Here is a 23,727-nt window from a genome sequence, read left to right on the forward strand (position 1 = left end):
TTGTTCTTTACACCGTGGAATCATCCCGAGCAGCAGAAACAGCGTGAGGTATGTCCACAAGATTCTACGGCAATGTTTCTGAAAAGAGGAAAACGTGGTGAGAACTTGAAAGAGTGTTGCTCTACTTGTGATACTGGATACTTCGCTTGATGAAACTGACAAGAAAATAGTATGGAATACAGCCAGAAGGCAGGTGCAGGGAGCACATGCTAACAGGAATTTACAGAGAACAATGAATAAGAATTTTCCATCTACAAATCCCGAGTGGGACCCTAATCAGCCAGGACCCAGGGGAATGTTGACTAGATGTCAGAGAGAGATTTTATTTGGAGTAAGACAAGCAATGCCAAAAGCAATAAATTGGTCAAAATTTATGAAGTGAGACAAGAATTAAGTGAGTCCCCTTCAGCCTTTATGGAAAGACTGAAGGTGACCACCAGAAAATATACTCATTTGAACCCAGAAAAACCAGAAAAAGCAATTCAGCTGGTCTCTATATTCATAAGACAATCAGCCCCAGATGGGGGCGGGGGGAGAGAAAACAACCTTCAGAAACTAGAACAACCTGAATCCAGAGATCTGGGTTAAATGCTTGAAGTAGCTCGGCATGAAGGAGACCAGGGGAATCAACCCTAGCTGAACACCTGGTTACACTGAAGCTACGGAATGAAGAAATAGAATTTTTGGTAGATACGGGAGCCACTTATTTGGTATTGAATACACGTGAAGAGAAATTTGATCATAAATCAGTAGATGTTGCTAGCGCAACAGGGCAAAGAAAAATTAGCCCCTCTCAGAGCCATTAAAGTTTAAATTGGAGAAGCAATGGGCAACTCACCAGTTTCTGCATATGCCTGAATGTCCACTGCCTCTGTTATGACGAGATCTATTAGGTCAATTAGATGCTCAAGTAACTTTTAAAGATGGAGAGATTAAATCACTAATACCAGAATCAAAAGCCACAGAGGCGAGAGCGTTTATGTTACAGGATTCCTCCAGGGAGGAACGGGTTCCCGAGGAAGTGGAAAACGTAGTAATTCCTTTGGTTTGAGCGAGCGGAGCTCCGGAGCGATCTAAGTGGGCAGAGCCGGTAAAAGTAACCTTAAAGCTTGGAGCCAAGCCCGTAAGACAAAAACAATACCCTATTAAGCGAGAGGCTCGAAAAGGATTACAGAAGTTAATTATAAAATTTTTCAGAATATGAGCTTTTAGTGGAATGTGAATCAGAATATAGTACTCCTGTGTCGCCAGTAAAGAAATCTAGAGGCAAAGAGTATTAGCTAGTTCACGATTTAAGGGCTATAAATCAGGTGGTCCAAGATATACATCCGGTAGTAGCTAATCCATACACTTTACTGACCTCTTTTAAAGGAGGAGCATAAATGGTTTACTGTACTAGATTTGAAGGACGCCTTCTTTTGCATACCTCCAGGCATAAAAAGTCAAAGCCTATTTGCTTTGCAATGGGAAAGCCCCACCACAGAATGAAAGACACAGCTACCATGGACCGTACTTCCACAAGGATTTAAAAATAGTCCTACGATACTTGAGACTCAGCTGGCAAAAAAAAATTAGAGATATAGAAAAAAACAGAACCCAGGGAGAGGCATCTTGTTACAGAATGCGGATGACATTCTGATAGCGGCACAAAGTAAAGAAAAATGTTTTGAAATTTTTAAATTTTCTGGGCCAAGGAAGATGCGGAGTTTCCAGAAACAAAACCCAAATAGGAAAAGAAGCAGCCATTTATTTAGGATTTGAAATATCTCAAAGACAAAGACAATTAGAAAGTGAAAAGAAAGAAACTATTTGTCAAATTCCCGAACCTAGCAGCCCGAAGGAACTGAGAGCTTTTCTGAAAACAATGAAATAGCATCAGCTCTGGATTCTGAACTATAGACTGTATGTAAAACCATTATTTGAGGCATTGAAAGACTCAAAAGGATAAATATTTAACCTGGATGCCCGGATGCCAAACGGCATTCAAAGAACTGAAAAGAGCCTCGATGATGGCCCCTGCATTAGGCCTACCTGATTTCACTAAACCTTTTGAGTTGTTTGTCCACGAAAGACAACATTTAGCCCTTGGAGTGCTGACACAGCGACTGGGAACCTGGAAGAGACCTGTGGGCTACTTCTCCAAACAACCTGACCACGCGAGTAAAAGATGGCCTGGGTGTTTACGGGCAGTAGCAACAACAGCGCTGCCGATCCGGGAAGCCCCAAAGTTAACAATGGGACAGAAGATGACAGTATATGTCCCGCACATAGCGGTGACTGTTTTAGAACAAAAGGGGGGTCGTTGGCTATCCCTTAGCAGAATGTTGAAATATCAAGTTGTTCTGTTAGAACAAGACGATGTGGAATCGAAGACTACTGCTATACTGAATCCTGCTATGTTTTTAACAACAGAAAACCTTACGGACAATTTAGAACACGATCGCTTGCTAACTATTGAACAAGTCTATTCCAGCAGACCAGACCTGAGACACAAACCTCTGGGAAAATCCTGATCTGGAGTTGTTTACAGATGGAAGAAGCTCTGGGCGAGAAGAGAAGCGAATGGCCGGATATGCTGTCGTTATCGCCGCCGAGGGAATGGAGTCAGGGGTGCTGCCTGCAAACACCTCAGCACAGAAAGCAGTATTGGTAGCATTGAAGCGAGCTCTGCGAATGGCAGAAGGACAAAGGATAAATATCTAGACTGATTCCAAACGTGCATTTGGTGTGATCCACGATCATGGAGCTATTGGGAAGGAGAAAGGACTGCCATCAGCCCAAGAATCATCAATACAGCATAAAGAAGAAATTCTCCAACTTCCGGAAGACGTGCAGAAACCAAAAGAAGTGGCGGTAAAGCGTTGCAAAGCTCATCAATTTGGCCAGACGGCTGTAAACATAAGCAAACGACTGACCGATAAAGCTGCAAAGAGGACTGCAGAGCAAGGTATCCTTGCACTAGTACCAGTAAAACAGATCAGAATTCCAAAGTTGAAACCGAGATATAATAAATTGGATGAGCAATTAGCAGAACAATTGGAAGCATCACAAAACACAGAGAGATGGTAGGTAACACCAGAAAAACAAGTAATAACAACAACCACCCCACAAGTTATGACAGAACTTGCAAAAGAAAACCATGAGCAAACACATTAGGCTGTAGGCGCTACGGTTTTGAGTTTAAAAACATCTGTAGCGTGTGTAGGCACGACAAGAATAGTTAAACCCATAGTAGCTAAGTGTCCAATCTGTCCTAGAAATAATCCCCTGAACCAAAGGAAACAACCTTTAGGAGTAACAAAACAAAAAATTCTCCCGGAAATTATTAGCAAATTAAGTTCTCTGAGTTACCCAGACAAAATAGATAGAGCAGTATTTGTCAGTGCTGATTGACAAATTTTCTAGATGGCCAGCAGCTTTCTCGTGCTGCACCGACAAAGCTAGAGTAGTAGTTAAGACGTTGCTGAAGGAAATAATACCAAGATTTAGAGTGCCAACGGGAATGTCCTCTGATAGAGCACCACATTTTTTTGCAGAGGTACTTCAACAAATTAATAAAATTTTGGGTAGAAAATGGGACCTGCATACACCCTGGAGACCACAATCAAGTGAAAAATTTCAGAACATGAAGCAAACACTAAACTGACATAGTGGAATATTATTGATCTAGGATGGAAGTATTGAGAAAATTATTATTTCAGAACTTCCAAACAGGGGAAATGTAACCAAAGTGATGAAATCAACCAGAGACGGTGTTCCATTACGGGAACATGGAGCGTACCAATCAGCGTATCTGTCGATCTGCATTTTAGTCCGTAGGCGATCATTAATGCGAACAGAACAACAGACAACGTGCTTCTGTCAGAAAAGGATGAAAAAACGCTGTTTCGCTTAGCGGACTGAGAAAACTAGCCAAGACTGCCAAGAGTAAGAGCCGAGAAGCTAAAAGCTAATTCCGGCAGGGGGAGATCGCGACCACCGACTCACAGACCACCACCGACCCAAGTAACAGAAGAGAACAACGGAAGAGGACAACCGAGCCTGCGCAGCGATTTACATACGGAACGAGCAAGTTTGTACCAATCAGCAGACAGGACAATAATGAATATGTATGAATACGTAAAACATTGATCTACAAATTGTACGGGAAAGGTGCGTGAGGTACGCACGCCAGGAGGAGCGATCCCCCGTGCATCCGGCGCCGCAAATAAAGAATGCCTGCTCTTTAATACTAAATTGGTGTTGAGGAGTCGTTTCCGATTTTAACGCGTTTTTCGGTAACACAGGGAGTCAGATCAAGAGAGCCAGAGAACAACAAAACACCGACAGGCTACAGGACAGAGCAGGAGGAAAAAAAAAAAAAAAACGGAGCCAGAGCCAGGCAGAGAGAGGCGGAGAAAGAAAAAGGAGCCACAGGCTACAGGACAGAGAGAGGGAGGACTGAAAAGACGGGGAGGCAGGGAGCCACTCAGAGCGAGATGGAGAAAGAAGGTGCGGGGGGGGGGGGGGGGGGGGCGCAAAAAAAAAAAGTAAATTTTGCAGCAGGTAAGGAAAGAGAGGGGGCCGGGGGAGAGACAGGGAGGGCCCAGGACGCACAAGAGAGGCAACGGGGCCCCAGTGGCCCAGGACTCACCGCGACTCTCGCTCTCAGCGCTGCTGGCACAATTTAGCCGTTCAGATGCTTCTTTCCCCTCCTCTCCTCCCTGCCTCTTCTGCAGCTCCAGACTCTAGGCCGTCCTCCACCTGAAGAGAATACGTGGGTGTCTTACAGCTCTTACCAGATGAGGCTTCCTAGGCACGTAGCCTAGCTCGCCCGTGCTGGAGCTGGGGGCAGGCGCACGGGGCAAGGGGGGCCAGGGGAGGCTGAGGGGGAGCTCTGGTGAGCTGGGGAGTCGGCCATCTTCTGCACCCAGAAGCTGCAGGGGGAAAGGTCATCATCCTCCTCCTCCTTTCCCTCTTCCCTTCTATCAGCTCCCGGGTAACTCCTAGGGCTGCCCTCACCCGCTCGCCTTTAGCATACCAGAAGCCTGCCTCGGCGGGTCGTTTGAAGCTTCCCATCCCACCAGCCCCAGTAGTACAGGCACACAAGGAGATACCCCTGCACCCACCAAAGGGGCTCGCTCACCTCGCCGGCAGCCCTAGGCCTCACCCGACACAGGGAATCGTGTCCGACACACCACCACGCTGCAGCAAGAGCAGAGGAGGCCTTTCCTTACCAGGAAGCAGCAACGAGCACGGCGGCATCACCTCGCAGGCACTGCAGCATCGCAGGGCTGTTACCTGCGGAGAGAGCAATGGGGATCACAGGGACGCCACCGCGCGTGCACGGCTCCCGGGCTCAGTACCCAATTCTGGTCGCTGGGCAGCAGCATTATCTGAATTACTCTTCTCGATTAATACCATCCAGAAACCGTAACTTGGCTGCATCCACAGAGCTTCTATTCCTCTGCACCTTTCCCCCTCGCAGCCCCAGCAGCGCCATTCATTGCCTCTGCACCAAACAGCAAAGTGTCTCGAGGGAGGAGAAGCAGCACAGCAAACCTGGGGAACAAGGTTGGGTTCCCACCCCCGCAGAATAAGCCCCAGGAACTGCTTGTAGGCATGTGGCATCAGGGTTGTGATCGGGTTTTGGTTTGGTTTTCTTTTTTTTTCCCCCGCCTTCTTTACATAATGTAATAATTGGGGTTGCTTTTCCAAACTACTGAGTTCTGTGGGGATTTTTTGTGCTTTTGCCCTACAAAAAATGGTCATTTTCACTTTCGGTTTTGTGCATGAGAATGGTTGGTGGGTGCTTTTAGGTTGTTGTTCCTTCCCCCCACCCCCTTTTTTTTTTCCTTTCCAGCCGCACAAATCCAGCTGGAGTTGGCTTTCCCAGAAGCCCCAAGTTGTTTTCTTTCCACCAGAATTCTTCCTGTATTTTCACCCCTCATTGCAGGCCCAGAGTCAAGGGGTTTGAGGTATTTTTGTGCCCAGGCAGCAGCTCCCAGGCTGCATAAGCAGCCCCACAGGGGGAAGTCCCCGTTTGAGGGAATCGGCCCCAAATTGGGATGGGAAAGTGAAGAGAAGGAGAAAAAACCCTGAATAACCTGAAAAAGAACACCTACTCCAGCCCACCAAGCACCGGTCACCTTGCCTGACTCACCTCCAGGGCCCACATCACGCTCGGCTCATCGCTTAGCACCCTCAGATCACAAAAAAAAAAAAAAGAGTAAAACCCATAATGGAGCCCTATAGCCATCAGTCACATCTTCCCTCCAGTACTACACACAGACTCACCTTCTTACAGCGCTCCCCTGGGCTCTCCTCCATTGCCCTGCATGACTCATCCATCTGCACCTGGAAAAACAGTGTTACTGAACAAGTCACCTGGAGGCACAGCAACAGCTTAACCATTCCACAGCTCCTGCGCCCACGTAGGAATACCATCTAGAGCCCAACTACAGCCTGCCGTTAAAGGAAATGCATTAAATCAAACGTTAAGCCCTCGCACATACAAGCCGGAACAGCAAAAACACGGCACGCTCGCGCACCCAGGGCGCAGCCCGACGGAGGTCCACGCGCACCTTGCCAGTTTGATGCGGAGCCACCCAGCATCCCTGCGAGCACAGCTGCAGGCGCAACAGCAGTTTCACCTACACCCATCTCGGCACGCAGCGCTTCTGAAGCTTTAAGCTGAAAGCCCTACCTTGACGCTTGGCCACACTAGAAGCGAGCCGTAGCTAGGACGCCACAGAAACACAGCAACACAAATTGCACACCCACAGCGGCGACAGCCTTGCAACTACTTAGACCAGGAACAACAGAGGAAAGTAAAACGGCTTCATCACCCGCACAGGAAAAGCGGCAGACGGAGGCAAAGGGTCAGCATTCATAGCCCTTACAGAACACAGGCGTTCTCTCTCCTTCCATTCCTAAACCCATCCCTTAGGTCTAAATATCGCAGCCCTGCTGTGGCAATAGCGAGAGCGGGGAACGAGAGCCCTGCCGCCGGCCGTTTGTGCGGCAGGACACAAAAACAGAGGGACATGTTTTGCCACACACAACCCTGAATCTCCTGAAAAGTTATGTTTACCAAAAATAGGCATTTGGAACATATTGCCAAAAACAAAACATTCGGCAATAAAACTTTTATGTGTTTGACACCCGCACATTTTTTGGGAACTTGCTATTTGCTTCCTGGTTTTGCTGGTCTTCCCTCAGAAGTTCTACCTGCAGCCAAGTTATTCCCACCCGCCCGACCGGTTCAAGCATTCACCTTCCTGGTATTACCAGCACATTGAGACACAGGCGAGGAACTTAACTGCTCTTCTAAAACTATCCAAATGACAATTACAGCCCTGAAAGAGGAGTGGAAGAGAAGAACAGGAGAGATCAGGCAGCAAAAATGCTCTGCAGGCTGCTGCCAGCCAACACTGCACTCTTTTGTTAAAGCCACCCCGCCCCCCCAAATGCAAACAAAAAAACCCCCCATGACTTCATGAAGTGCGTGGGTTTTTTTTCTTTTCAGTAGTCCTTTTGGAGCTCATCCCTGTCTCAGCATCTTGTCTTGTCAGAGCATGAAGTGCAGATGATCTGTATCCCGATGACATTTGCATGGGATGAATACATTTTCAGAAATAGACCCGATCCGTGAGACTCCTGTCACCTTTGTGGTTTTAATAATCGTAACTCAATTTTATCGACTGACACACTTGTGAGAAAACTAATTAACTTGAAACGTAGCCTCTCCTCGGGGAAAAAATGTGTTAGACACCAAATGAAACCGATTCAGAGCTCCAAACCACGATGGAGCCGATAGAGCTGTTGTGACTTAGTTTGTATGTTTAATTAATTGGTTAATAACTCTTCTAAGCAGCGCAGAATGAAGAGCTGGACCCAAAGAGGGTGCGCTGCGCTGGATCCAAAAAGCACCCTTCCTCCAGAGACCCGCCTCAGGTGGCGAGTTCGCTCTGGTGCATGCCGGCCTCCCGAACTTCGGGGTCCGATGTGACCGGACCCCCACCTCCGGGGAGGGTCCTCGTACCCTGCCCAACCCTTGCTTTCCCCTGCAGCCCCCGATGCCCCCACGCCACCCCCACAAGCAGCCAAACCGGCTTCTGCTTTTGGCCCCCAAACCAGCTCACTTTGGGACCGGTTCTGAGCCAAAAAGCCCAGCTGCTGAGCCTGTTCTCAAGTCCCAAAAGCGCAGCACTTGACCTCTGCTCCTCAGCCCAAAACCACACCACTTAGTCCCCTCGCTCAGGCCCTCAAAACGCACGACTCGATCTGTTTCAGGGCCCCGGCGTCAGCCACAGGAGCCTGCTCTCAAGGCCCAGGAACAGAAGAGCTGTGCTCTCCACGCTCAGGGACCAAACCAGCTGAACCTGGCTGCGTCCCGGCCCCCTCCGCAGTCCCCACGGGCAACGCTCAGGGCCGCGGAGAGCGCAGCCACCCCGCAGCCCTGCACCCCCACGGCCCACGCGGGCACTGTCGGGGAGGCCTTGGGAACTGAACTGCGCGGGCCCGGCCCCGCACCCCGGCCCCGCACCCCAGCACCGGCCCGGCAGCGCTTTCTTCCTGCTCTCGCAGGCCTCGTTTCCCCGGCAGCGCCGGGCCCGCACCCCAACCCCACAGGGGGCCGGGCCCGGCCCGCCTCCAGCAAACCGCGGCGGCAGCAGCCGGGGTCCCTGCCTGCCTCGCGGGCAAGGGGGGACCCGCCCGGCACCGCAGGAGCCCCCGCCGGGGTCGCCGCCGCCGCCGCCCGACCCCGACGAGGAGCAGTCGAGAGCCGGGTGGGGCTGCCCCTACTCCCCGGGGACGGGCACGGGCTCGGCCCCAAAACCCAACCACCGACCCACGACAGCGCTCGGCCCGGGGCCGCTGCTGCCCGCACCCCGCCGCCCCCCCGGGGGCTCCGCGGACCGGGAGACCCCACAGCCCAAACCCGCCGACCCACAGCGCGCCCGGCCATGCGGCTCCTCACCTGCTCTGGCGCGGCTCCGGCTGCCCCACGGCCCGGCACGGAGCCGAACCCGGCCACCGGACCATCCGCCAACCCCCCCAACCCCCGGACGCTCCGGGACGGTTCTCGTCCCTTTTCGCTCTGACGCCTCGAGCCGAGCCGGCCCCGCTCCTCCGAGCTACCGGCGGTGCCCGCTCTGCTGCTCGGGGCCGGGCCCTGTTCTCGCCCGGACGCGAGAAGCCGCTCCGGGGTCTTCTCGGTGCGTCCAGCCCCGTGCCGTGCCGGAGCGGGGAGAGCCGGGTACGAGCGCGGAGCCCTGGGGCAGGGGTTGTCCCAGTGCCGCCTACGGTGTGTGGGGGGGTGTCGTCGTCCCCCGCCCTACGCGGGGGGCGCACACACGGTACACCCGCGGGCAGGGGCATCCCCGGGGAGCCGTGCGGCCGGGCTGCGCCGTAGGAGGGGAAGGTGATGTTGGTTTCCCATTTTCCCCGCAAACTGATCCTCCCCCCCGGCCCCCCTTTCCCGCGCGTTACAGCCCGCGAAAAAGCTTTTAACAACCCGATCGACAACACTCCCTTTATCCCTCTTCCAGCAGCAGCAGCAGCAGCAGCGAGAGATTAAGGCAACTGCAGCAGAGGGGAGGAAGGCAAGGAGAGCCTTTTCAAGCAAGGGCAGGACAAAATGCACGGCGTGGACAGGCACAGGAGAGGCTGCATTATCTGGAAAGCACAACGCCTGCCCAAGGGCAGAAAATAAGGAACGAATTGTTTCCAAGGAGCTGCAGCAGACGAATCACCTTTTTCTTTATTGCACTCCTGCCCTTTGTTATCCAAAGCGATAGGCTTCACCACCGGGCAGAAAATAGCTGCCTAGATTTACACGGACAACCAGAAACAATCAAGCCACCCAGCAAGAAGTTCGCAGCAGAGGTATAACCCATCAGCAGCTAAAACATTTGTTACGCAGGCACAACTAGGCACTAAACAAAGGCTTTCCAACTCTGGAGGTCTAGAACAGGTAGACATTAGCACAGAAGCACAAGGGGCTCCGTCACACTGCACAAATCTCCCCGTGCCTACACACGCACACGTTCAGAAGTTAGTTATCAGAAAACGCCCGACTCAGCCATTTGCCACAGTCACGAGACTCACGAGGTGGGCTCAGAGTTTTAAGGCAAGAAATACCTCCCCCACCCCCCACCAGAGATCTTTCAGGCTCCAGACCTGCCATCTCCCCGCACCAAACGTAACCGGCCAAAGGCTTTCAGGTGACCCAAAACACAGTACACAAAAAATAACCGGGGAGAGCCCTACATTGTGGAAAAGCGAACGATGCCCGACCGGGGCTCCTCTGCGGGGCACGGCCCCCGCCCCGCCCCCGGCCCGACCCGCACGGAGATACCCCCCGGCCCGCGCCAGGCCTCACCTCACACGGAGACCCACCCGCTGCCCGAACTCACCCACCAGCGCTCTCCGGCCCCCGGACACGGCCGCGCTGCTCTCTCAGGCGGCTGCCGCAGGCGAGGCTCGGGCACCGCCAGGCCTCCAGGCGTCCCGAGGGGCTGCCGGCCACCGCAGGGGATGGCTGCCGGCGGCCGGACCGCCGCGGCGCTCCCCGCCCAGCTCCGAGCAGGCTCCGCCGGCCGCGGGCTTCCCACGCCGGGCCGCAGAGGGGCCCCGGCACCGCACAGGGACGCCTCGCGACCCGGCCGCCACACGCACCGGCCCTTCGGCCTCCACACGCACCGCTCCCGCCCCCGCTCCGACGCGCACGCGCCACCGGAAGCCCGAGCCCCGCGGGGCGGCCCTTAAAGGGCGGCCGGAAGGAACGGCCCCCACCGGCCCCGCCCCCGCGCCGGACCGCCCCCGCGCCCAGCCGGTGAGCGCCAGCGCCCCCTGCTGGCCGGGCCGCGCTCAGCTCGCGAGGGCGCCGAGGGCCGGGCGGGGCGGGGCGGGACGCCCCGGCTCGGGGCCAGCGCCTTCTCGGGGCGAGCGGGAAACCCCTGCGGGCCCCGGTCACGGCCGGGCACAGCCGCGCGCCCTCCGAGAGCTGCTGAACGGGGCTGCCGCTCGTGACACATACCGAGCCGTCTGCGACGGGAGCGGGCAGAGGAGGAAGGGGCCGGCGGCCGCGGGGCCTGGCCGCAGGCGGGGGGGAGGGGCTGGGGCCCGGGGGGCCGCCCCCCTCCTCACAGTTCCCTCACAGTTCCCTCACAGTTCCCTCCCAGTTCCTTCCCAGTACATAACAGTTACCTCCCAGTACATCCCAGTACATCCCAGTAGATCCTGGTACATCCCAAATCCCTGCCAGTTCCACCCGGTACAACCCAGTACAAGCCTGTACATCCTAGTTCCTCCACAGTACATCCCAGGGCATCCCCGCACATTGTAGTGCCTCCCAGTACATCCCAGGTCCCTCCCAGTACTGGGAGGGACCTGGGATGTACTGGGAGGGAACTGGGATGTACTGGGATGTAATGGGACGGAACTGGGATGTAATGGGACGGAACTGGGAAAGAAGTGGTAGTGAACCGGGAGGGAATTGGGATGTACGGGGATGAACTGGTAGGGAACTGGGATGTACTGGCATGGAACGGGGATGTATTGGGATGTACAGGAACAGAACTGGAATGTACAGCGATGTATTGGCATGTACTGGCAGCGAGCTGGGATTTACTGGGATGTACTGGGAGGAAACTGGGATATACTGGGAGGAAACTGGGATATACTGGGAGGCACTGGGAGGGAAGTGGGTGTCAACTGGGACATTCCAGTTTCCTCCCAGTACATCCCAGTTCCCTACCAGTGCAGCCCAGTACATCCCAGATCCCTCCCAGTCCCTCCCAGTACATCCCAGTACATCCCAGTTCCCTCACAGTACATCCCAGTTCCCTCCCAGTTCACACACAGTTCACTCCCAGTTCCATTCCAGTACATCCCAGTACATGCCAGTTGCCTCCCAGTTTCCTCTAAGTACATCCCAGTACTTTAAAGTTCCCTCCCAGTACATCCCAGTTCACTCACAGTACATCCCAGTACTTCACAGTTCACTCCCACTACATCCCAGTACGTCCCAGTTCCCCCTTGGTACATAACACTTCCCTCCCAATACATCCAAGTTCCCTCCCAGTACATCCCAATCCCCTCCCAGTACATCCCAGTTCCCTGCCAGTATGTCCCAGTACATCCCAGTTCCCTCCCAGTACATACCAGTTCCCTCCCAGTACATCCCAGTACATCCCAGTACGCACCAGTTCCCCTCAGTACATAACACTTCCCTCCCAGTACATAACAGTACATCCCAGTGTCCTCACAGTACGTCCCAGTTCCCTCACAGTACATCCCAGTTCCCTACCAGTACATCCCAGTTCCCTCCCAGTTCACTCCCAGTACATAACAGTTACCTCCCAGTACATCCCAGTACATCCCAGTAGATCCTGGTACATCCCAAATCCCTGCCAGTTCCACCCGGTACAACCCAGTACAAGCCTGTACATCCTAGTTCCTCCACAGTACATCCCAGGGCATCCCCGCACATTGTAGTGCCTCCCAGTACATCCCAGTTCCCTCCCAAGACTGGGAGGGACCTGGGATGTACTGGGAGGGACCTGGGATGTACTGGGAGGGACCTGGGATGTACTGGGAGGGAACTGGGATGTACTGGGATGTAATGGGACGGAACTGGGATGTATTGGGAGGCACTGGGAAAGAAGTGGTAGTGAACCGGGAGGGAATTGGGATGTACGGGGATGAACTGGTAGGAAACTGGGATGTACTGGCATGGAACGGGGATGTATTGGGATGTACAGGAACGGAACTGGAATGTACTGCGATGTACTGGGATGTACTGGGAGCGAACTGGGATTTACTGGGATGTACTGGGAGGAAACTTGGATATACTGGGAGGAAACTGGGATATACTGGGAGGCATTGGGAGGGAAGTGGGTGTCAACTGGGACATTCCAGTTTCCTCCCAGTACATCCCAGTTCCCTACCAGTGCAGCCCAGTACATCCCAGTTCCCTCCCAGTCCGTCCCAATCCCCTCCCAGTACATCCCAGTTCCCTGCCAGTATGTCCCAGTACATCCCAGTTCCCTCCCAGTACATACCAGTTCCCTCCCACTACATCCCAGTACATCCTGGTACATCCCAGTTCCCACCCAGTACATCCTACTACATACCAGTTCCCTCCCAGTTCACTCCCAGTACATCCCAGTACTTCACAGTTCCCTCCCAGTACATCCCAGTACGTCCCAGTTCCCCTCAGTACATAACACTTCCCTCCCAGTACATACCAGTACATCCCAGTGTCCTCACAGTACGTCCCAGTTCCCTCCCAGTACATCCCAGTTCCCTACCAGTACATCCCAGTTCCCTCCCTGTTCCTTCCCAGTACATAACAGTTACCTCCCAGTACATCCCAGTAGATCCTGGTACATCCCAAATCCCTGCCAGTTCCACCCGGTACAACCCAGTACAAGCCTGTACATCCTAGTTCCTCCACAGTACATCCCAGGGCATCCCCGCACATTGTAGTGCCTCCCAGTACATCCCAGGTCCCTCCCAGTACTGGGAGGGACCTGGGATGTACTGGGAGGGAACTGGGACGTACTGGGAGGGAACTGGGATGTACTGGGAGGGACCTGGGTTGTACTGGGAGGGAATTGGGATGTACTGGGATGTAATGGGACGGAACTGGGATGTAATGGGACGGAACTGGGAAAGAAGTGGTAGTGAACCGGGAGGGAATTGGGATGTACGGGGATGAACTGGTACGGAACTGGGATGTACTGGCATGGAATGGGGATGTATTGGGATGTACAGGAACAGAACTGGAATGTACAGCGATGTATTGGCATGTACTGGCAGCGAGCTGGGATTTACTGGGATGTACTGGGAGTAAACTGGGATATACTGGGAGGAAACTGGGATATACTGGGAGGCACTGGGAGGGAAGTGGGTGTCAACTGGGACATTCCAGTTTCCTCCCAGTACATCCCAGTAGATCCTGGTACATCCCAAATCCCTGCCAGTTCCACCCGGTACAACCCAGTACAAGCCTGTACATCCTAGTTCCTCCACAGTACATCCCACGGCATCCCCGCACATTGAAGTGCCTCCCAGTACATCCCAGGTCCCTCCCAGTACTGGGAGGGAACTGGGATGTACTGGGAGGGAACTGGGATGTACTGGGATGTAATGGGACGGAACTGGGATGTAATGGGACGGAACTGGGAAAGAAGTGGTAGCGAACCGGGTGGGAATTGGGATGTACGGGGATGAACTGGTAGGGAACTGGGATGTACTGGCATGGAACGGGGATGTATTGGGATGTACAGGAACAGAACTGGAATGTACAGCGATGTATTGGGATGTACTGGCAGCGAGCTGGGATTTACTGGGATGTACTGGGAGGAAACTGGGATATACTGGGAGGCACTGGGAGGGAAGTGGGTGTCAACTGGGACATCCCAGATCCCTCCCAGTCCCTCCCAGTCCCTCCCAGTTCCCTCACAGTTCACACACAGTTCACTCCCAGTTCCATTCCAGTACATCCCAGTACATGCCAGTTGCCTCCCAGTTTCCTCTAAGTACATCCCAGTACTTTAAAGTTCCCTCCCAGTACATCCCAGTTCCCTCACAGTACATCCCAGTACTTCACAGTTCACTCCCACTACATCCCAGTACGTCCCAGTTCCCCCTTGGTACATAACACTTCCCTCCCAATACATCCAAGTTCCCTCCCAGTACATCGCAATCCCCTCCCAGTACATCCCAGTTCCCTCCCAGTACATACCAGTTCCCTCCCAGTACATCCCAGTTCCCTCCCAGTTCCCTCCCAGTACATCCCAGTTCCCTCCCAGTACATACCAGTTCCCTCTCAGTACATCCCAGTACATCCTGGTACATCCCAGTTCCCACCCAGTACATCCTACTACATACCAGTTCCCTCCCAGTTCACTCCCAGTACATCCCAGTACTTCACAGTTCCATCCCAGTACATCCCAGTACGCACCAGTTCCCCTCTGTACATAACACTTCCCTCCCAGTACATAACAGTACATCCCAGTGTCCTCACAGTACGTCCCAGTTCCCTCACAGTACATCCCAGTACCCTACCAGTACGTCCCAGTTCCCTCCCAGTTCCCACCCAGTACATAACAGTTCCCTCCCAGTACATCCCAGTACATCCCAGTAGATCCTGGTACATCCCAAATCCCTGCCAGTTCCACCCGGTACAACCCAGTACAAGCCTGTACATCCTAGTTCCTCCACAGTACATCCCAGGGCATCCCCGCACATTGTAGTGCCTCCCAGTACATCCCAGGTCCCTCCCAGTACTGGGAGGGACCTGGGATGTACTGGGAGGGAACTGGGACGTACTGGGAGGGAACTGAGATGTACTGGGATGTAATGGGACGGAACTGGGATGTATTGGGAGACACTGGGAAAGAAGTGGTAGTGAACCGGGAGGGAATTGGGATGTACGGGGATGAACTGGTAGGAAACTGGGATGTACTGGCATGGAACGGGGATGTATTGGGATGTACAGGAACAGAACTGGAATGTACAGCGATGTATTGGCATGTACTGGCAGCGAGCTGGGATTTACTGGGATGTACTGGGAGGAAACTGGGATATACTGGGAGGAACTGGGAGGGAAGTGGGTGTCAACTGGGACATTCCAGTTTCCTCCCAGTACATCCCAGTTCCCTACCAGTGCAGCCCAGTACATCCCAGTTCCCTCCCAGTCCGTCCCAATCCCCTCCCAGTATAACCCAGTTCCCTGCCAGTATGTCCCAGTACATCCCAGTTCCCTCCCAGTAAATCCCAGTTCCCTCCCAGTACATCCCAGTACATCCCAGTTCCCAGCCAGTACATCCTACTACATACCAGTTCCCTCCCAGTTCACTCCCAGTACATCCCAGTACTTCACAGTTCCCTCCCAGTACATCCCACTACGTCCCAGTTCCCCTCAGTACATAACACTTCCCTCCCAGTACATAACAGTACATCCCAGTGTCCTCACAGTACGTCCCAGTTCCCTCACAGTACATCCCAGTTTCCTCCCAGTACATCCCAGTTCCCTCCCTGTTCCTTCCCAGTACATAACAGTTACCTCCCAGTACATCCCAGTACATCCCAGTAGATCCTGGTACATCCCAAATCCCTGCCAGTTCCACCCGGTACAACCCAGTACAAGCCTGTACATCCTAGTTCCTCCACAGTACATCCCAGGGCATCCCCGCACATTGTAGTGCCTCCCAGTACATCCCAGATCCCTCCCAGTACATCCCAGATCCCTCCCAGTCTGTCCCAGTACGTCCCAGTACATCCCAGTTCCCTCACAGTACATCCCAGTTCCCTCACAGTTCACACACAGTTCACTCCCAGTTCCATTCCAGTACATCCCAGTACATGCCACTTTCCTCCAAGTAAATCCCAGTTCCCTCCCACTACATCCAAGTTCCCTCCCACTTCCCTCTAAGTACATCCCAGTACTTCACAGTTCACTCCCAGTACATCCCAGTTCCCCCTCGGTACATAACAATTCCCTCCCAGTACACCCCAGTACATCCCAGTTCCCTCCCAGTATGTCCCACTACATCCCAGTTCCCTCCCAGTCCATCCCAGTTCCCTCCCAGTAAATCCCAATTCCCAACACTTTCCACCCAGTACATCCCAGTTCCCTCCCAGTACATACCAGTTCCCTCTAAGTACATCCCAGTACTTCACAGTTCCCTCCCAGTTCACTCCCAGTACACAACAGTTACCTCCCAGTACATCCCAGTACATCCTAGTAGATACTAGGACATTTCAAATCCCTGCCAGTTCCACCCGGTACAACCCAGTACAAGCCTGTACATCCTAGTTCCTCCACAGTACATCCCTGTGCATCCCCGCACATTGTAGTGCCTTCCAGTACATCCCTGGTCCCTCCCAGTTCACTCCCAGTACATAACAGATACCTCCCAGTACATCCCAGTACATCCCAGTAGATCCTGGTACATCCCAAATCCCTGCCAGTTCCACCCGGTACAACCCAGTACAAGCCTGTACATCCTAGTTCCTCCACAGTACATCCCAGGGCATCCCCGCACATTGTAGTGCCTCCCAGTACATCCCAGTTCCCTCCCAGTACTGGGAGGGACCTAGGATTAACGGGGAGGGACCTGGGATGTACTGGGATGTAATGGGACGGAACTGGGATGTATTGGGAGGCACTGGGAAAGAAGTGGTAGCGAACCGGGAGGGAATTGGGATGTACGGGGATGAACTGGTAGGGAACTGGGATGTACTGGCATGGAACGGGGATGTATTGGGATGTACAGGAACGGAACTGGAATGTACTGGGATGTACTGGGAGCAAACTGGGATTTACTGGGATGTACTGGGAGGAAACTGGGAGGAAATTGGGTGTCAACTGGGACATTCCAGTTTCCTCCCAGTACATCCCAGTTCCCTACCAGTGCATCCCAGTCCGTCCCAGTTCCCTCCCAGTCCGTCCCAGTACATCCCAGTTCCCTCCCAGTTCACTCCCAGTACATAACAGTTACCTCCCAGTACATCCCAGTACATCCCAGTAGATCCTGGTACATCCCAAATCCATGCCAGTTCCACCCGGTACAACCCAGTACAAGCCTGTACATCCTAGTTCCTCCACAGTACATCCCAGGGCATCCCCGCACATTGTAGCGCCTCCCAGTACATCCCAGTTCCCTCCCAGTACTGGGAGGGACCTGGGACGTACTGGGAGGGAACTGAGATGTACTGGGATGTAATGGGACGGAACTGGGATGTATTGGGAGGCACTGGGAAAGAAGTGGTAGTGAACCGGGAGGGAATTGGGATGTACGGGGATGAACTGGTAGGAAACTGGGATGTACTGGCATGGAACGGGGATGTATTGGGATGGACAGGAACAGAACTGGAATGTACAGCGATGTATTGGGATGTACTGGGAGCGAGCTGGGATTTACTGGGATGTACTGGGAGGAAACTGGGATATACTGGGAGGAAACTGGGATATACTGGGAGGCATTGGGAGGGAAGTGGGTGTCAACTGGTACATTCCAGTTTCCTCCCAGTACATCCCTGTTCCCTACCAGTGCAGCCCAGTACATCCCAGTTCCCACCCAGTACATCCTACTACATACCAGTTCCCTCCCAGTTCACTCCCAGTACATCCCAGTACTTCACAGTTCCCTTCCAGTACATCCCAGTACGTCCCAGTTCCCCTCAGTACATAACACTTCCCTCCCAGTACATACCAGTACATCCCAGTGTCCTCACAGTACGTCCCAGTTCCCTCCCAGTACATCCCAGTTCCCTCCCAGTTCCTTCCCAGTACATAACAGTTACCTCCCAGTACATCCCAGTACATCCCAGTAGATCCTGGTACGTCCCAAATCCCTGCTAGTTCCACCCGGTACAACCCAGTACAAGCCTGTACATCCTAGTTCCTCCACAGTACATCCCAGGGCATCCCCGCACATTGTAGTGCCTCCCAGTACATCCCAGTTCCCTCCCAGTACTGGGAGGGACCTGGGATGTACTGGGAGGGAACTGGGATGTACTGGGAGGGAACTGGGATGTACTGGGATGTAATGGGACGGAACTGGGATGTAATGGGACGGAACTGGGAAAGAAGTGGTAGCGAACCGGGTGGGAATTGGGATGTACGGGGATGAACTGGTAGGGAACTGGGATGTACTGGCATGGAACGGGGATGTATTGGGATGTACAGGAACAGAACTGGAATGTACAGCGATGTATTGGCATGTACTGGCAGCGAGCTGGGATTTACTGGGATGTACTGGGAGGAAACTGGGATATACTGGGAGGCACTGGGAGGGAAGTGGGTGTCAACTGGGACATCCCAGATCCCTCCCAGTCCCTCCCAGTCCCTCCCAGTCCCTCCCAGTTCCCTCACAGTTCACACACAGTTCACTCCCAGTTCCATTCCAGTACATCCCAGTACATGCCAGTTGCCTCCCAGTTTCCTCTAAGTACATCCCAGTACTTCACAGTTCACTCCCACTACATCCCAGTACGTCCCAGTTCCCCCTTGGTACATAACACTTCCCTCCCAATACATCCAAGTTCCCTCCCAGTACATCCCAATCCCCTCCCAGTACATCCCAGTTCCCTCCCAGTACATACCAGTTCCCTCCCAGTACATCCCAGTTCCCTCCCAGTTCCCTCCCAGTACATCCCAGTTCCCTCCCAGTACATACCAGTTCCCTCCTAGTACATCCCAGTACATCCTGGTACATCCCAGTTCCCACCCAGTACATCCTACTACATACCAGTTCCCTCCCAGTTCACTCCCAGTACATCCCAGTACTTCACAGTTCCATCCCAGTACATCCCAGTACGCACCAGTTCCCCTCTGTAGATAACACTTCCCTCCCAGTACATAACAGTACATCCCAGTGTCCTCACAGTACGTCCCAGTTCCCTCACAGTACATCCCAGTACCCTACCAGTACGTCCCAGTTCCCTCCCAGTTCCCTCCCAGTACATAACAGTTCCCTCCCAGTACATCCCAGTACATCCCAGTAGATCCTGGTACATCCCAAATCCCTGCCAGTTCCACCCGGTACAACCCAGTACAAGCCTGTACATCCTAGTTCCTCCACAGTACATCCCAGGGCATCCCCGCACATTGTAGTGCCTCCCAGTACATCCCAGGTCCCTCCCAGTACTGAGAGGGACCTGGGATGTACTGGGAGGGAACTGGGACGTACTGGGAGGGAACTGGGATGTACTGGGATGTAATGGGACGGAACTGGGATGTATTGGGAGACACTGGGAAAGAAGTGGTAGTGAACCGGGAGGGAATTGGGATGTACGGGGATGAACTGGTAGGAAACTGGGATGTACTGGCATGGAACGGGGATGTATTGGGATGTACAGGAACGGAACTGGAATGTCCTGCGATGTACTGGGATGTACTGGGAGCAAACTGGGATTTACTGGGATGTACTGGGAGGAAACTGGGATATACTGGGAGGAAACTGGGATATACTGGGAGGCATTGGGAGGGAAGTGGGTGTCAACTGGGACATTCCAGTTTCCTCCCAGTACATCTCAGTTCCCTACCAGTGCAGCCCAGTACATCCCAGTTCCCTCCCAGTCCGTCCCAATCCCCTCCCAGTACATCCCAGTTCCCTGCCAGTATGTCACAGTACATCCCAGTTCCCTCCCAGTACATACCAGTTCCCTCCCAGTACATCCCAGTTCCCTCCCACTACATCCCAGTACATCCCAGTTCCCTCCCAGTACATACCAGTTCCCTCCCAGTACATCCCAGTACATCCTGGTACATCCCAGTTCCCATCCAGTACATCCTACTACATACCAGTTCCCTCCCAGTTCACTCCTAGTACATCCCAGTACTTCACAGTTCCCTCCCAGTACATACCAGTACATCCCAGTGTCCTCACAGTACGTCCCAGTTCCCTCCCAGTACATCCCAGTTCCCTCCCTGTTCCTTCCCAGTACATAACAGTTACCTCCCAGTACATCCCAGTAGATCCTGGTACATCCCAAATCCCTGCCAGTTCCACCCGGTACAACCCAGTACAAGCCTGTACATCCTAGTTCCTCCACAGTACATCCCAGGGCATCCCCGCACATTGTAGTGCCTCCCAGTACATCCCAGTTCCCTCCCAGTACTGGGAGGGAACTGGGATGTACTGGGAGGGAACTGGGACGTACTGGGAAGGAACTGGGATGTACTGGGTTGTAATGGGACGGAACTGGGATGTAATGGGACGGAACTGGGAAAGAAGTGGTAGTGAACCGGGAGGGAATTGGGATGTACGGGGATGAACTGGTAGGGAACTGGGATGTACTGGCATGGAACGGGGATGTATTGGGATGTACAGGAACGGAACTGGAATGTATTGGGATGTACTGGGAGCAAACTGGGATTTACTGGGATGTACTGGGAGGAAACTGGGAGGAAAGTGGGTGTCAACTGGGACATTCCAGTTTCCTCCCAGTACATCCCAGTTCCCTACCAGTGCATCCCAGTCCGTCCCAGTTCCCTCCCAGTCCGTCCCAGTACATCCCAGTTCCCTCCCAGTTCACTCCCAGTACATAACAGATACCTCCCAGTACATCCTAGTACATCCCAGTAGATCCTGGTACATCCCAAATCCATGCCAGTTCCACCCGGTACAACCCAGTACAAGCCTGTACATCCTAGTTCCTCCACAGTACATCCCAGGGCATCCCCGCACATTGTAGTGCCTCCCAGTACATCCCAGTTCCCTCCCAGTACTGGGAGGGACCTAGGATTAACGGGGAGGGACCTGGGATGTACTGGGAGGGACCTGGGATGTAATGGGAGGGACCTGGGATGTACTGGGATGTAATGGGACGGAACTGGGATGTATTGGGAGGCACTGGGAAAGAAGTGGTAGCGAACCGGGAGGGAATTGGGATGTACGGGGATGAACTGGTAGGGAACTGGGATGTACTGGCATGGAACGGGGATGTATTGGGATGTACAGGAACGGAACTGGAATGTACTGGGATGTACTGGGAGCAAACTGGGATTTACTGGGATGTACTGGGAGGAAACTGGGAGGAAATTGGGTGTCAACTGGGACATTCCAGTTTCCTCCCAGTACATCCCAGTTCCCTACCAGTGCATCCCAGTCCGTCCCAGTTCCCTCCCAGTCCGTCCCAGTACATCCCAGTTCCCTCCCAGTTCACTCCCAGTACATAACAGATACCTCCCAGTACATCCCAGTACATCCCAGTAGATCCTGGTACATCCCAAATCCCTGCCAGTTCCACCCGGTACAACCCAGTACAAGCCTGTACATCCTAGTTCCTCCACAGTACATCCCAGGGCATCCCCGCACATTGTAGTGCCTCGCAGTACATCCCAGGTCCCTCCCAGTACTGGGAGGGAACGGGGATGTACTGGGAGGGAACTGGGATGTACTGGGAGGGAACTGGGATGTACTGGGATGTAATGGGACGGAACTGGGATGTATTGGGAGGCACTGGGAAAGAAGTGGTAGTGAACCGGGAGGGAATTGGGATGTACGGGGATGAACTGGTAGGAAACTGGGATGTACTGGCATGGAACGGGGATGTATTGGGATGTACAGGAACAGAACTGGAATGTACTGCATGTACTGGGAGCGAACTGGGATTTACTGGGATGTACTGGGAGGAAACTGGGATATACTGGGAGGAAACTGGGATATACTGGGAGGCATTGGGAGGGAAGTGGGTGTCAACTGGGACATTCCAGTTTCCTCCCAGTACATCCCAGTTCCCTACCAGTGCAGCCCAGTACATCCCAGTTCCCTCCCAGTCCGTCCCAATACCCTCCCAGTACATCCCAGTTCCCTGCCAGTATGTCCCAGTACATCCCAGTTCCCTCCCAGTACATACCAGTTCCCTCCCAGTACATCCCAGTTCCCTCCCAGTTCCCTCCCACTACATCCCAGTACATCCCAGTTCCCTGCCAGTATGTCCCAGTACATCCCAGTACATACCAGTTCCCTCCCAGTAAATCCCAGTTCTCTCCCAGTACATCCCAGTACATCCCAGTTCCCTCCCAGTTCACTCCCAGTACATCCCAGTACTTCACAGTTCCCTCCCAGTACATCCCAGTACGTCCCAGTTCCCCTCAGTACATAACACTTCCCTCCCAGTACATAACAGTACATCCCAGTGTCCTCACAGTACGTCCCAGTTCCCTCACAGTACATCCCAGTTTCCTCCCAGTACATCCCAGTTCCCTCCCTGTTCCTTCCCAGTACATAACAGTTACCTCCCAGTACATCCCAGTACATCCCAGTAGATCCTGGTACATCCCAAATCCCTGCCAGTTCCACCCGGTACAACCCAGTACAAGCCTGTACATCCTAGTTCCTCCACGGTATATCCCAGGACATCCCCGCACATTGTAGTGCCTCCCAGTACATCCCAGGTCCCTCCCAGTACTGGGAGGGACCTGGGATGTACTGGGAGGGAACTGGGATGTACTGGGATGTAATGGGACGGAACTGGGATGTATTGGGAGGCACTGGGAAAGAAGTGGTAGTGAACCGGGAGGGAATTGGGATGTACGGGGATGAACTGGTAGGAAACTGGGATGTACTGGCATGGAACGGGGATGTATTGGGATGTACAGGAACGGAACTGGAATGTACGGCGATGTATTGGGATGTACTGGGAGCGAACTGGGATTTACTGGGATGTACTGGGAGGAAACTGGGATATACTGGGAGGAAACTGGGATATACTGGGAGGAACCTGGGAGGGAAGTGGGTGTCAACTGGGACATTCCAGTTTCCTCCCAGTACATCCCAGTTCCCTACCAGTGCAGCCCAGTACATCCCAGATCCCTCCCAGTCCCTCCCAGTACATCCCAGTACATCCCAGTTCCCTCACAGTACATCCCAGTTCCCTCCCAGTTCACACACAGTTCACTCCCAGTTCCATTCCAGTACATCCCAGTACATGCCAGTTGCCTCCCAGTTTCCTCTAAGTACATCCCAGTACTTTAAAGTTCCCTCCCAGTACATCCCAGTTCCCTCCCAGTACAGCCCAGTACTTCACAGTTCACTCCCACTACATCCCAGTACGTCCCAGTTCCCCCTTGGTACATAACACTTCCCTCCCAATACATCCAAGTTCCCTCCCAGTACATCCCAATCCCCTCCCAGTACATCCCAGTTCCCTGCCAGTATGTCCCAGTACATCCCAGTTCCCTCCCAGTACATCCCAGGTCCCTCCCAGTACTGGGATGTA

General features: G+C 53.6%; 1 long non-coding RNA gene across 2 annotated transcripts in view; it reads right to left on the reverse strand.

Moving 5' to 3' along the window:
* LOC142051476 (uncharacterized) overlaps positions 1–23,727 on the reverse strand; it is a 130,230-nt gene continuing 106,503 nt past the window's right edge. Inside the window, exons 2-5 of one of the 2 annotated variants that reach the window (XR_012658514.1) lie at positions 6,277–6,336; positions 5,217–5,280; positions 4,634–4,743; positions 1–78 (exon numbers count right to left, since the gene is read on the reverse strand). This is a non-coding gene — a long non-coding RNA (uncharacterized LOC142051476). Of the gene's footprint in view, positions 79–4,633; positions 4,744–4,871; positions 5,281–6,276; positions 6,337–23,727 lie in introns of those variants that run through there. The other variant, XR_012658513.1, reaches the window with a different exon arrangement.

The sequence above is a fragment of the Phalacrocorax aristotelis genome, unplaced genomic scaffold (assembly GCF_949628215.1).
Source record: "Phalacrocorax aristotelis unplaced genomic scaffold, bGulAri2.1 scaffold_68, whole genome shotgun sequence".
NCBI lineage: Eukaryota > Metazoa > Chordata > Aves > Suliformes > Phalacrocoracidae > Phalacrocorax > Phalacrocorax aristotelis.